We start from the raw sequence: 5,464 nt of genomic DNA, 5'->3' as shown, positions 1-5,464 counted from the left end.
GGGGCTTGGGGGGTTGGGGGAACGGGGCGGGAAGATGGATAAACTGACCATCATCTCAGGATGTCTCTCTCTGGCTGCGGATATCTTCACCATCACCAGCATAGCCAGTCCAGACTGGGTCAACACCGGGAAGTCAGCAGGAGCACTCATGGTGGGCCTTGTGCGACAGTGTCAAACAATCCATGGACTAGACCAGACATGTATCCCACCCTGACTCCCCCCAGTATGGGCCACCACACTTTTTAATTATCATGGGAATCATTTAATTGACTGTCACATGTGGTTTACTGGTGGCTTCTCACTGGTGTAGAGAAGCCACAGAATATGCCTGATGGATAGCATTCACTGGAATGATCCTTTTCTGTATGGCTGCCCTAATATTTCCAATAGGATTTTACATCAATGAAGTCAGAGGTCAACTGTATAAACTACCCAACAACACAGTGGTTGGGTCATCATTTGTACTGTTTGTCTTATCAATTTTCTTTAGAATAGTATGACTTCTGTTTGCTGGCAAAGTCTGTTTACCAGGCTGATGAATGTCTAAATTGCTTGACTCTCTTATTATTTTTTATTTTATTTTATTTTATTTATTCTTGGAGGGTGGGGAGAACAAAGGCAAGGCATCTGAGCAGTCCTCTTGTAGGAAGATACTTAGATGAAACTGGTGCTGACAAGAAAAAAATGCTCTGATCCGTTCTCACTATGCACTTTGGATTAAAAAAAAAAATAAGGAGAGCCTTTTCCATAACCAAATACAGACAATATTGACTAAATCTCCTGAGTGTTTTTAGGCAATCAGGTCTACACTGTGATAGCAACCTAGGGAAGGAGAATGCTTTATATTGAAAAGCATGAGGCCCTTTGTGACTTTGTTCCATTTTTAACATCTAATGATTCATTTGAGAAGAAAAAAAAAGTCTAGGTATTTATGAATCATGGTGGACCAGAGGGATGCAAGAGAACTTCATGTGGGGCTGGCCTCACCTCCTAAGAAATTAGTGTTCACAACTTCCTTGTAATGGTATAAGCCTTTGGCACCAGAATGGATGCCGTTGCATTACTGCACTAAGAAGCCAATAGATCAACTGTTGTTTGCTAAAATGTGTGTAAAAATTCAGAAATTCCCTATTCTCTGTGTACAAAAAAAAAAAGATAAAAGAAAAATCAAACACTAAGAGACGTGTTGTTTGGAGTGGGTGGGTGGGGGAAATCTTCCTTATATTTATATAAATATATATATTTTGCTGATGCAATATACAGTGTGTATATATGTGTGTGTGTGTGCATGTGTGTGTAAATTTATATACATGTGCATGCAAATAATTCCTGGAAGAGAGCTCTGAATGCTTTGCTAGCAGAACACTGTGGTGTGCAAACTTAGAACTCAATGGAGAGAAAGCCATTAATCTGAAGGCTGCATAGTGGAGAGAGTCTTCAGTTTACCTCGTTCTTTGTAGTAGCCCTTGATTTTAACAGGTTTTTGTAATAGGTACAAATAATCCCATACCTTTCTAGGTGCACTTTTAAAGTTAAGCTAAAAATTCTTTGTAGGGTTAATTTATTTGTATATGATAGTAGAAGGTAAGATCATGTCAAACTTTATAATTTGGGGAATCTGACACTATTTAAATTATTGTCAACTGTTGTCTATTGTACAGAGATTCTTTTTTCCACTGGCTCAGTCTGTTACATTAATGATGCATTTTTACATGTTCAAGCACAGAATTTTACATAAATACAAAGTTCACAAGTAAATATCTGGCTATTTTGGCTATTTACAACACTGAGTTCACTCTGCCATAAACATTTAAATTTATGTTCTTTTCATTTTTAAGTATTACTAATACATCTTTACCAAAAACTTGAGCAATACAATAGTTTCTTTCTATGCTACATGCCTATTTTGCTAAAAACTAACATTTTTGCATTTATTTTAAAGGGCTGTACTAAACCCACAGTTTTAAGTTTTTTCTTAAAAGAAGCATTACAGCTAACCCTTGGACTCAAAGATAGTTTTAAAATACAGAATTCTCTTCTCCGCATTTCCATGCCTTCATGTCAGTGCTTAGTTGTTTATCCTCATGAACATTATAGATGATCTCCTGTTTGAAATGTAGGGCATGAGAGTGTTTTATGACGTGGAGCTAAGTTTTTCCTTTTTCTAGTGAAATAGCAACCCAAATATCCCTATCAGTAGAGTTAGGGTCCCGTGGAGTCCATATTTCACAAAGAAGAAATGAGTGCACCATTTTTAAAGAAACTAGATTATAACTTATAGAATGACTGGTTCAGAGATGGGGTTACCTCCTCAGATACTCAAAGTACAATATGGAAGAGTTTGATGTGTTTGACACTGGCTTGTTGACATCCATATGTCTTACTGTTCATGCAGCAGTATTCTATTGTAAAATACAACCCCAGGGTTTCAGCTCCCTTGGAAGTCCAGGGGAAATGGTACCACTACAGTGGTACATTCTTTGAGTGTTCTGAGGGATGTTGTACTTTTCCTTCCCAGGGTAAAAGAAACCTTTGGGAAATCCTGAAGGAGTCTCCTCCCCTCTACCCCAAGTATTATGATGTCTGGTCAGTTCTAGGAATACCACTGGATATGTTCTGTGGACATTTGGGATTGCTGTTCCCATTGTGATTGGGTAAGTCTTCTATCAAATGAATCACTTCGAAGGAAGGCTTTGGTTGTCACCATTATACCACTGAAAAAAAGTGTTAGCAAAGTATGGTTAAATTAATTTATGATATGACCAAGAGCTTTTTTCTCTTCCAAAAGGAGAATTTTATTGTAAATAGTTTCTCAAAATATTTTTAACTGGATCATAAGCATGAGGAGAGAAAGTTTCTCAGCTGCTAAGAATTTCCCCACTGTTGGGAACCAGCAGTTAGCGTAATGGCTATGTCGCTGGACACCCACGTAGTCGACCGCAGTTCACGTCCCGGACCTGGTGGCTTAAAACTCACGCCGGGTGCGTGTGCGTGCGTGCCCAAGATCCCGAGAGGAGAATGGAGGGGAAGGGATTGCGGCGTGACCATCCCCCCTGGGGGGTGATATCTCGCTTTCTGTCTCTAATGTCTCTCTCTGTCCATGGTCCCCTCACGGGAAAATCTCCCCAAAAAAAAAAAAAAAAAAAGAATTTCCCCACTGTTCACTTCTTTCACCTGCAGTGGTATTGCATCTATGATTACAAAATTTAAGGTTTTACTTGTATCTGTTACCCAAACCATTGTGCTGTTTTTAATTTCATCATTGTCTTGGTGGTCCAAGTGCTTAAAGCATTGATAGGGGGAAACTCCTAGCTAGTCAGTACTCTAACCCAGAATTAAAACCATCCCATCAAATAGTATGTGAAGTCAAGTCTTTGTACTCTTCCAGACCAAACATTGAAATGGACTCATTCATACAAATTTCTATAAATCCTGTAAGTGAAAAGGTAGACAACTGTCAGCAGTTGCTTTTAAAAAGGTCACTATAATAAGTACTATATAGTACAGTATTAATTTATAGCAGGAAATCATATCTTGTAAACTGTATATAAAACACTGTTTTATGGTGCAATCATTTGTCAAAACTTTTGTCTGGTGCAGTCATTGATCAAACTTTTGTCAGTTACATTGTTTTTAGAGTGAGTGCGTGCATTCCTCTCATACCTAAGAATATCACTGTACAATCTGCTGAAAACTATTTTTAGGTTTTATTTGCACAAGACTGAATTAGTTTGAAATTCTTGGAAGCTCCTATTGAACATGCCTAAACATCTGTAAACATGAAAAACCTTCAGTTCATTGAAAGCAAATTCCAAATGGTTCTTTCCAAAGGTAATCCATGTTCTATGTTAACCTGTATATGTAATTTTTCTGACTCTTCCACTTCTTATAAACCTATGTTCTGTTTCATTTGTTTTCTTTTTGAAGGATGGCTGTGTTGTTGTTTTCTTTTTAATACTTTATTGGTTTTTACCCTTTTGCCTAGAGCTTTGATATCCCCATTCTGTGAGTTCACTGTTAAATCTCTGAAGTGAAATAATAAGTAGTCCTGGTGACAAACAATTTATTAATTTAAATGAAAGACCCTAATAAAATATTGGAAACTGACTTTGGTTATACTCTTAGCTCTTATTTTGCATTGTGGGCTTCATGGGAAGAACATGTTGCATTTATTTTGTTCTTATTAAAGGTCTACTAGCTGGGACCAGCAGATGGTGTAATGGTTATGTTGCTGGACTTCCACACAGTCGACCGCAGTTTGCGTCTTGGACCTGGCAGCTTAAAACTCACACTGGGTGCGTGTGCACATGTGCTCAAAATCCCGAGAATGGAGGAGAAGGGACTGCAGTGTGGCCATCCCCCCTGGGGGGATGGGGGGATGATTTCTCACTTTCTGTCTCTCTCTCTCTGTCTCTCCGGTGAGCACATGCACCCTATAGCAAAAACCTCTCTAAAAAAAAAGATTACTAGCTAAAAGTTATCACGCCGGGTGCGTGTGCGTGCGTGCCCAAGATCCCGAGAGGAGAATGGAGGGGAAGGGATTGCGGCGTGACCATCCCCCCTGGGGGGTGATATCTCGCTTTCTGTCTCTAATGTCTCTCTCTGTCTGTCTGGCGAGTGCATGCGCCCTACAGCGAAAATCTCTCCAAAAAAAAAAAAGAATTTCCCCACTGTTCACTTCTTTCACCTGCAGTGGTATTGCATCTATGATTACAAAATTTAAGGTTTTACTTGTATCTGTTACCCAAACCATTGTGCTGTTTTTAATTTCATCATTGTCTTGGTGGTCCAAGTGCTTAAAGCATTGATAGGGGGAAACTCCTAGCTAGTCAGTACTCTAACCCAGAATTAAAACCATCCCATCAAATAGTATGTGAAGTCAAGTCTTTGTACTCTTCCAGACCAAACATTGAAATGGACTCATTCATACAAATTTCTATAGACCCTGTAAATGAAAAGGTAGGCATCTGTCAGCAGTTGCTTTTAAAAAGGTCACTATAATAAGTACTATATAGTACAATATTAATTTATAGCAGGATATCATATCTTGTAAACTGTATATGAAACACTGTTTTATGGTGCAGTCATTGATCAAACTTTTGTCAGTTACATTGTTTTTAGAGTGAGTGCGTGCATTCCTCTCATACCTAAGAATATCACTGTACAATCTGCTGAAAACTATTTTTAGGTTTTATTTGCACAAGACTGAATTAGTTTGAAATTCTTGGAAGCTCCTATTGAACATGCCTAAACATCTGTAAACATGAAAAACCTTCAGTTCATTGAAAGCAAATTCCAAATGGTTCTTTCCAAAGGTAATCCATGTTCTATGTTAACCTGTATATGTAATTTTTCTGACTCTTCCACTTCTTATAAACCTATGTTCTGTTTCATTTGTTTTCTTTTTGAAGGATGGCTGTGTTGTTGTTTTCTTTTTAATACTTTATTGGTTTTTACCCTTTTG

The 5,464-nt window shown here is 38.2% G+C and overlaps 1 long non-coding RNA gene and 1 pseudogene across 1 annotated transcript in view; both read left to right on the top strand.

Moving 5' to 3' along the window:
• The window catches only part of LOC114008529 (uncharacterized), a 39,119-nt gene extending 36,376 nt beyond the window's left edge, over positions 1-2,743 (top strand). Inside the window, exon 3 of the long non-coding RNA XR_003550048.1 lies at positions 2,519-2,743. This is a non-coding gene — a long non-coding RNA (uncharacterized LOC114008529). The remainder of the gene's footprint in view (positions 1-2,518) is intronic.
• Positions 35-536, top strand: LOC102502967 (uncharacterized protein C16orf52 homolog B-like; annotated as a pseudogene).
• Positions 2,744-5,464: the final 2,721 nt, after the last annotated feature.

The sequence above is a fragment of the Tupaia chinensis genome, unplaced genomic scaffold (assembly GCF_000334495.1).
Source record: "Tupaia chinensis unplaced genomic scaffold, TupChi_1.0 Scaffold000354_1, whole genome shotgun sequence".
NCBI classification, from domain to species: Eukaryota; Metazoa; Chordata; class Mammalia; order Scandentia; family Tupaiidae; genus Tupaia; species Tupaia belangeri.
Note: the sequence above shows the minus strand (reverse complement) of the source record. Positions and strands in the feature narration are given on the sequence as shown.